General features: G+C 33.2%; 1 long non-coding RNA gene across 1 annotated transcript; it reads left to right on the top strand.

The window, feature by feature from the left end:
* The first annotated feature begins 4,304 nt into the window (after positions 1 to 4,304).
* Positions 4,305 to 9,596, top strand: LOC116749554. Its single transcript, XR_004348635.1, has 3 exons — positions 4,305 to 4,317; positions 4,785 to 4,786; positions 9,311 to 9,596. It is a non-coding gene; the product is annotated as an uncharacterized LOC116749554 (long non-coding RNA).
* The last annotated feature ends 435 nt before the right edge of the window (positions 9,597 to 10,031 follow it).

Raw genomic sequence — 10,031 nt, 5'->3', positions numbered from 1 at the left:
ATGCTTGAGAATCAGTTTTACTAATGGAAGGCTGCTTAATTTAATAATGCAGAATATATCTGGGGAGAGCAATTGCACAATTGTGAAAAGTAGAATGGGATCTTACTTGTCAGGTTTAGAATTAAAACAATAAAGATAGCCACCTAATGAAACATGTTTTAGGAGATGTGAGAGTGAGGATGGACTTCCCTAAATCACTGACTGGTGAAGTATTACAGGCATAATGAGGCCACAGCAGAGGCATTGTGGCAACTTGGCTTCTTTACATATTTTTATGCCCTTTATCTTTGTGTGCGTGTGTTTTTCTATTTTTCTTTTCCAAAATTAAACATATCAAAGGAATTTTCCTGTTGTTGATATTGAATTCCAGAAATGACATTGGGCACATATCCTTCCAAATTTATATCTGATTGGTTGTATTATGTTCTTGATGCCTAAAAGTGGGACTGATTTACCATAGATGTTCAAATTTTATTTAAATTTTTTAAATGAATATGGAATAAATGAATGAGTGGAAGGGATAGTGGGGGAAAATGGATGCTAATAATGAACCTCAGGTAGGGAAGCCTTCTCGGATGAGATAACACGTGAACAGAGGACAATAAAGTGAAGAAGAGAGCTGTATGGGCACAATGTGGATACGTGTGCTTAGGCAGCAGGAATAGCAAAACCTCCAGTCTCTAAGCTAAAGCCTTAGTGTGTGTTAGAGAAACAGTAAGGAGGCAAAAGGAGCAAAGACAAAAATGGCAGAAGGTGTCATAGGAGAGGTTGCCAGGGCCCAGGTGTAATGAGCCCTTGAAGACTTTTGTAAAACCTTTGGGTTTTACTCTGGGTGACATGAGAAACCATTAAAGGGTTTTTGGCAGAGCAATGACTTAGTTAAATATATATTTTAAAAGTGCACTCTGGCTGTTGTATGGATAATTGATGTATGGAATGCAAGAGGTAGTGCTTGGCTGCAAGTTTGGAAGTGCATAGTTAAGATCAAAGAGGTTGATAGGTTGGACTAGGTCAGGAGCCTGGGAGAAGACACTATGAAGTATCTTTTGATGTACAAAGAATTTGCTGACATGTTGTGTGAAAGAAAGACAGGAATCAAAGAGGGCTACAGGTATGGGGGCCTGAGCAAAGGGAGAATGATAGTGTCACATACAAAGTTAGGGACCCCGGAAGGAAGAACAAGTTGTAATTAGAGATTTGTAGAATCGAGAGTTCTGTTGACTTGTTAAGTTTGAATGGATTTATCAAGTTTGGAGTTGTAAGCAAGTAGCTAGGGTATATGGTCTGGTCCAGTGGAGACAGTGATTGCATGAGAGTCATTAGGGGAATAGGTGTGATCAACAGAAGAATTGATAGAGAAGAGCTCTAAAGACTCAGGTTTGGGGTGGTATAAATTAACACTCTTTGCTTTTGTGTTTTTAACAATGAATAGTCAGACTTGATTAATTTTAAATAATAAATTTAAATTGTATTTATATAAACATATATATTCAATCTGTCAGTATTTTTAGTTCTTTTCTTTTTCCCCCAAAGAAGGATTCTTTGTACTGCTATTTGGGAAGTATAAAGCTGACTGCCTTACTATGAGATTTTTAGGAAGGCCAAGAGAGAAAGGCAGGTAGGAATTTCTTCCCTCTGTATCTTGAGTTCCATTTAACTCCATGCTTTGAGTTTGGTATTTTCACCCCACCCCCTGTCTGGATACACACACACAAACACACACACACCTTTTCTTACTGTTCAAATTCTGGTGTTATGTATGAGTTTATACCTATATCTATATCTCTATCTATATCTACATCTACATCTATAGCTACATCTGTATATCTCCATCCTTTAATGTGCATGTAAATGTGTATTGCTAGGCCTAGGAGAAGAATTTCAGGATCATACAAGATTGTCATATTCAAACTTCAGTAAGTAATCCCAGATTGTTTTCTCAACTGGTTAGACAAATTTATACTTCAGCCAGCACTACGTGAGTGTTACTATTAATTAATTAATTTTTGCTGTGTTGGGTCTTCGTTTCTGTGCGAGGGCTTTCTCTAGTTGTGGCAAGCGGGGGCCACTCTTCATCGCGGTGTACGGGCCTCTCATTATTGCGGCCTCTCTTGTTGTGGAGCACAGGCTCCAGACGCGCAGTCTCAGTAGTTGTGGCTCACGGGCCTAGTTGCTCCGCGGCATGTGGGATCCTCCCAGACCAGGGCTCGAACCCGTGTCCCCTGCATTAGCAGGCAGATTCTCAACCACTGTGCCACCAGGGAAGCCCCGTGAGTGTTCCTATTGATCCACATTTCACCACTACTTATTAGAGAGATATACATACATATGTAATATTTATATAAAATATTCAATAATATTAATATAAGTATATTAAATGTATTACATATATTTAATTTTTGACAATTGGAATGGTGTGAGATTGAATCTCATTGTAGTTTTAATGTGCATTTCTCTAAATTGTGATAAGGTTGTGGATATTTTCATACATTTATTAACCTGTTGTTTTTTCCTCTTGTATCAAATGTTTGTTGTAGTCTTTCGAGTTTATTGTTAATTGATTCATAGGAGTTCTTTATATATTCCAGTTACTAGTGTTTTATCAGTTATATGTGTTACAAAGTCTTTTCTCAGCATGTGGCTTATCTTTTTACTCATGGAATGGTATCTTTTAATAAACAGATGTTCTTAAATTTAATGCAGTTGACTTTGCTAATTTATTTTCCTTAATGGTTTATGACTTTTGGAATCCTACTTAAGTTTCTCTTTGTACCCTAAAATGACTGAAACTATTCTACATTTTCTTTAAAGCTTTTAGTGTTGGCTTCTATACTTAAGACCTTAATTCATCCAGAATTGATGCTTTTGTATAATGTAGAATGCAAGTCAATTTATCAAATTTCAGGTTTCAATATGTATGGAGTTGTGTTCTCTCTTCTATTGCATCTGTCTATTTGTCTCTATGCCAATGTGCAAATATCACACTGCTATTATTTGTATATTCATATTATGTTAATATCTTGTAGAACAAATCCTCTGCCTGATTTATCATCAGGGCTAACTTGGCTATCCTTGAGATTTTCTTCTTTTTTAAGCTTTTTGCTTGATCACATACAGAAATGTGCAGAAATCCTAAACGCACAACTGTACACAAAGTAAAAATACCAATATAAACAGTACCCAAAGAAATAGAGCACTACTAACACCTCAGTATTTCCAATCCCAGACACAAAATAAAACCACTATGCATGCTTGTTTTTGAACTTTATATACATTTACTTCTAAAACTTCACTTCAGCTATATCTCAGGTTTTATTAGGTAGTATTTTCATTATGATTTTGTTCTATAGATTTTATAATTTTCATTACAATGTCTTGCTTAATCCATAGATTACTTAAAATTGAGGTGTTTTATAAAATATACATATTTCTAAATCCATTGCATATTTTATTCACATTGTTATTATTAACTTCTAAATTGTTTGGTTCTATTTTTAATGCCCTGATCATAACTAGTTTTCATAAATTTTCCATCAGTACATGAATAGCTTATATACCATTGTCTTAATTTGTGTGTTTTTTTTTTTCCTGTTTGGTCTATACTTTTTATTTTTCAATTTAATACTTTCTTGATTTCTTTTGATTTTTAACTGTGTTTTGCTTTGCTTCAATCCATTTTTTACCTTTGCTAATTTTCAAGTTATAAACTATATTTATATAATTTTTGTGATTGTAGTAGCCCCAAGCTTTATCTCCTACTTTCCATGCTCTTGAGGTCAATTAAAACCCAGACTCTAAACTAGATTTAGAAGATCCCCTCAGGGAAAATAGCTGCTTGGGTGTCTATTCTCTTGTCTCTTTGTAATCTTGCTTCTTTATCTCCTCTGTCCTCTAGTTGTTTTCCTTATTCATGTTTTGAGATGATATTTTAAATTTTAACACATCATTTGTATTTTTTTTAACTGAGAATGTTTTTTATTACATATTTTACCAAGTTGGTGGAAATAGAAATTAATTCTTTTTTTAAAATAAATATTCTAGCAGTTCAAATAATTTTAGGACATATTAGGAAACAGACATATGAATTCAGTCAGGCACTCTGAGCCACTCAGTTAATTGGCTCTATTTTTTCTGCCTCCTCGAGGGTCCCCAGAGAATGCTCAATGATATGCCTAGTTTAACCTTCATAGAGTGACATGAGATACTGAGATTCTTGAGTTCAGCATTTCTGAGATCTTATCCATATTTCAAGGCAGGCAGTAGAGCATAGAGGCAGAAGAATAAGAACATGGGCTCTATTTTCTGAAGACTCGATGAGTTCAAATAGTAGTAACTTAGTAGTTAGGTGGCTTTCTATACAATACTTCTTTTGGCCTCAGTTTCTGCTTCAGAAAAGGAGAAGCCTAGTATTCAAGTTAATTGTTTTAATGATGATTAATTAATATAATATATATCTGCTAATGTCCTTTTGTCCCTCTGATCCATTCTCTATACTTCTTAACTCCTCTCTGCTCTGGGAGGCCTACCTTTATGGACTACACCCAATAGACTACTCCAGAGGAGATATAGTATGTAAATAACCTGACACAGTGACTTACTTATGAGAGACAGTCTTTAAATATTTGTTGAATAAATAAAGAGTGAGCTTTCAATTACCATTAACTAATATTATGGAAATTAAATAGCTATATTAAATTACGATCCAATAATAATAGTAACTTTTGATGACAGTGTTGTACCATTTTACAAGATCTGTGGTAAATAGTTTTCATGCATTATAGCAGCAGTCAGCAAACTATGGTCTATAATCCACATCTCATCTGCTGCCTGCTTTTATAAATAATTATTGAAACACAGCCACCCTCATTCTTTTACATATTGTCTGTAGCTACTTTCATGCTACAACAGCAGCATCAAGGAGCTGAGATTGGATCTATATAGCCCACACAGTGGAAAATATTTACTATCTGGCTTTTCATGAAAAAAGTTTGCTGACTTTAGCTTTATAGCATTGAATCCTCATAATGACCCCATGGAGTAAATATAATTTATATGCCCATGTCACACCTGAAGAAACTGAGATTGGAAATGTTAATTAGCTTGTACAAGCTACTGTAGAATAGATTCAATATAATTTTAATTGATTTAAGAGAACCAATTATACATTTATCCAGTCTCCCAAGATGTTTTCAATAAATTGTACACTCTTCATACACCAACCCCTACAGAGAAAAAAGAGGCCTACTAATTTGGGCATTATGGATAAAAATGAAAAAGAGAAAAGTGATACGAATTGCTCATACTCCTTTGCTTCTATCCCTGGTCCTGGGAAAGTATTTCTTACAATCTGGGCATCTTCCTTAGAAAGGTGCTGATAAGATATGATGGTCATCAATTGGTTGCTTTAGGGCCTCTATTTTGGGTCACTTAACCAGCTCCTATAGGTATTCTTAAGGGGCTCAGAGCATCATCTGAAGGACAGTGTGTCCTCTAGAAGTCCCAGCCCTGACAGCACATCATCCCTGTTATGCCATTCTCCTCACTTCCCATCCATGAGATGTTGGCTCTTTGCAAGTGGTCCTGCTCTTTTATAGCTGTTCCAGAAGTGGTGGGATTGTTTCTTCCCGGTTTATTCTCTACTCGTGCCTCATTTAAAAGAATGAGACTCTTTTTATTGGTTCTGTTCTTTTTCATTACTTAGGGGGAACAATTTAATAATATTGGAAATCAAAACTTTTCTGTCATATCATATTTGTGAGTGTAAAGCTATTGATAATTTTGAGAGCATTTAAAATGAAAATATACTCACTCTTTGAAACCTAGATATATAGAGTTATTTGGTTTCCAAAAGAGGAAATCATAATAATATTTTATGATTCACAATATAGAAGCTACTTTACCTTTCTTTGTGGTTTCTTGTTGGAAAATCAGAGACACTTAAAAAAATCTCCTCTGTACCAAGGCCCCAGAATTGGAGATTTACCTCACATTGGAGTGATATCAGAGTTTCTGTTATTAAGAACAGACTTTGTTTTCATCCCTGATAACATGTTTGTTCATTAGTGTTATTATTAGTAGTAGTATTAAAATTATTTTATATGTTAATATAAAATAATACAATACAAAATAATACTATAATAAGGTATGTATTAAGCTATTATTTATGCGATCATTATCATTATTGTAATTAGTAATGGTAGTATATATGTGTACATATACCACAAATATTATGTTATATAATATTAATATATGTATTATACTATTATATAGTACACATATACCTATATATTATATATGTTTAATTATATAGTGTTGTATATATTTACCACTACCACAACTATTTTATTATATATGCTGTTGGCTGGATACTCACTGCAATAACCAGTCTAATATATTATCTAACTAAAATCTAAGCAATGATTATCTCAATACTCTTTAAATTAGTAGCCAGTAGTCTAATTGCAGAAAAATTTAGTACAAGAGAAATGCACCTTTAATAGCCTGGAAAACTAAGTTGATAAAGTCATGATAAGTTAAGCTGATGAATGATTTTTAATTTTAACTAACATCTTGACAACTGTCAAAAGGCTTTTATAAACTAAATGATGGTTATTAGTATGCCATTTATGTCTTATTTTCTTAATTATACCTTATCTAGTGTATGATCTTTTACTGACCCATAAAATAAAACTTTAAATTTGATAATTTTTAAAGCAGGCACTATTTAAGTGAGGGAGTAGATTACTCCATTCCTATGTGAATGCATTATCTTATTGAAATATGATAAATGTATGAATAGTCTTCTACATTTCTAAATTATGATTTAATGTTTGAATGAAATTATTCCTTTACACTGCAAAACTCAGATGTTTGAAATTATGACTATTTGTTTACTGGGATTTTTCTTTTTCCTAAAGTTTCAGAGACATATTCCATTTCACTGGTATTAACAACTATGAATTCACATAGTTTTGCCAAAGTTCTATTTAAATGAAAACAGAACTACTACAGCTTTCACAATTCTTCCATTATATAATAGAATGACTAGATGTAGCCAGTGTATCATATATTCTAACAGATTTTAATAGTTATGAATGATTTTGTATTGTATGTATTCAAAGTGTTTATTGTTGTCAATATTTTGCTTTGTAGAGATAACAGTTGGAATGCATATTTTGTAGCATGCTTTTCCACTTTGATTAATGCTTGATAATTTTTTGATCTGATGTTTCTATTTGTTTATTGCTTTTCTATTTATTAATTGTTTTATGTTTCCTTTTATAGTCAACAATTTTCATTTAGATTTGAGACTCTTATTTATTACTCTCTTTAATGATTCATTGACATTTTTTTCCTAGGGATTTTTAGTTTTTAACACATTGAGATATTTTTAAATTTCTTAATTTTTTTGATTAATTAAGTTAATGCTCATATAATATGTGTTATATATAAGATACGTTCAAAATGCATAATTTATACACATACAAGGTTTAGCTGGATAGCTGGATAATTTCTCACTCAATGTTTACATGAATATCTTGTAATCACATGAAAATAATCATGATATAAGCAGTGATAGCTTATTTCTGGAATTTATTTAACCAAATATTTTAAAACTTATCTGGATTTTGTTACCCTTGAGTGTCATTAAAATATGCCATGATTTTTGATGTAAAAGAGATCCTAAGTAAGTATTTTTAAGAATTATATGCAGGTTGAGCATTTATTGCTTTATCAAAAAATCTTATACATTTTTTTGAATATTCCTTTGTTGTATCATCAGAAAAAATAATTTTTCCATAATAAGACATTTAGTAATATAAGCCTACATTTGTGCTTACAGTTTATCTTTTCTAGCCCTTACTTATTTATTCTCCTGAATAAGCATCCCTCACAAACTGGAGAAGCCTTATCATTTACCACTGTGCATTTATAATGCATTTTCCCCCTACTGGATACCAGAAGATAACAAAGAAACTTCCACTCTGTCTTAAGTAATTAAATCAAATACCCCTTTCTCTGTGAAAACTTCCATCTTCCTCAGGCCTAGTCACTTTGCTTTCTGTGATTATATTACATTTAAAAAAAAATCTCTTAGAGCAATTGTTATATTATACAATAATTATTTGAAAATTATAATGAGAACTCGTTGAGTGCACTTAATTTCTCTATGTATTTTCAGTAATTATCACAATGCCTGATATGTACTTGGTGTTTATTAAATATTTGCTGAATAAATTATTCAGTGAAAGAAATGGAATAGAAGTACAATTAGAGTTGGTCAAAGGATATGAGCTAAAGTATTGCTAATTAGAGAAACAAACTAAGATATTTCTGGACAATACAAAAGAGATGAAATATAGCATATAATTTACACAATTATTTAACATTTTAAGAAACTTAAATTTGATATGTTATTATATGTAATTATACTATTGCATATTTATTGTATAATATAGAATATACTGTTGAATACAAAATATTTAGTCCCTAGATTTGTTTCTCAGAATCATCACCTATATTAAAGTTTAAAAAAAAACAAACACTAGAGCATCATTATATTGTCTTCTGTTTAGAGCAAAGTGCATTAAATTTACCTGCTATTCCTAATTTTAAGAATATAAAGGTAAATATTAACATTGAGTATGTAGATCTTCTGGAGAAAATTTCTGGGAAAGCAAGTGCAATAATGAAGAAGCAAGAGCAAGAGGGAATAGGTAAACATTTTATCTGTCAATTTTATTCAATGTGGATTAAAAACTCTTCCATCTGCTTGTGGCTGTAAAAGTCCCCTGGATGCTAGTAAACTTAATGTTATTACCTAGTAATCTGGTATCACTTGCTTCAGCTAATTAGTAATATCTCATATGTATTCAAAGCACACTGCAGTGTATATACTACCATTGGTTGACACATAACAGGCAAATTTTAAATATTTGGTGGCAAAAAAATGAGTGAATTAAGTATAAAAATTCTTAGTTTTTAGAAATAATCCTGCAGTGTATGCATTTAGCAATGACATACCATATCCCTTCACCCCCAATTTTTTCTTTTAATGATAAGCTAGAGAGTTTTACGTTTTGGCATTGACCAAGGCATCCTTAATGTTCCCCTGAGGTTGACTAAACTTTATACAGGTTTCTTTTCTTTTTTTTTTTTTTTACAATGCCACAAAACCTTTATTAACATTTTGAACAGGTTCAGCTATTACTGAAACTGGTCATTTCTAATCTTAAATTGGGGCAAATGGCTAGAGTGCAGAGTGATGCCATCATTGGGTATTATGAATGCAAGACTGAATAATTAACAGCCACCCCTCAGATGGAGGACCAGGTGCAGTGTCGACTCTTTCTAGATGTTGTAATCAGAAAGAGTGTGGCCATCTTCCAGCTGTTTGCCTGCAAAGATGAGCCTCTGCTGGTCAGGGGGGATGCCTTCTTATCCTGGATCTTGGCCTTCATGTTCTCGATGGTGTCACTGGACTCCACCTCCAGGGTGACAGTCTTGCCAGTCAGGGTCTTCACGAAGATCTGCATACCACCCCTCAGATGGAGGACCAGGTGCAGGGTAGACTCTTTCTGGATGTTGTAATCAGAAAGAGTGCAACCATCTTCCAGCTGTTTGCGTGCAAAGATGGGCCTCTGCTTGTCAGACTATAGGCCCCTGACCTCCCTTTTCTTAGAGCATGTACTTTGGAACACTTGCAATTGTAAATTCCTTTTCTGCCTTTTTGAGGTGTAAATTTTCTCCCAGCCTCTTGCAAATTTTGCATCCTAGGAATGTCTTTCTCACGAATTTGGGAGCCATCCCTTTGAAATATAATTACAAAGAAGGATAGGGTCCCTGTCTCCCAGTCTCTATTGGAAGGTATGAGCCTAATTTCTTTAAGTACCAATTAGCAGAGATGGCCTAATCACACTGAACAACCTCCCTTCTCATGTCCTCTAGGACTTTTCCACTAACTCACCTCAGTACTTAAAAACTCTTTGCCTTGAGTTGAATTCAGTCTTTCTCCCCTATGGCAATAATCT

The sequence above is a fragment of the Phocoena sinus genome, chromosome 2, assembly GCF_008692025.1.
Source record: "Phocoena sinus isolate mPhoSin1 chromosome 2, mPhoSin1.pri, whole genome shotgun sequence".
In the NCBI taxonomy this organism is placed as follows: domain Eukaryota; kingdom Metazoa; phylum Chordata; class Mammalia; order Artiodactyla; family Phocoenidae; genus Phocoena; species Phocoena sinus.
Note: the sequence above shows the minus strand (reverse complement) of the source record. Positions and strands in the feature narration are given on the sequence as shown.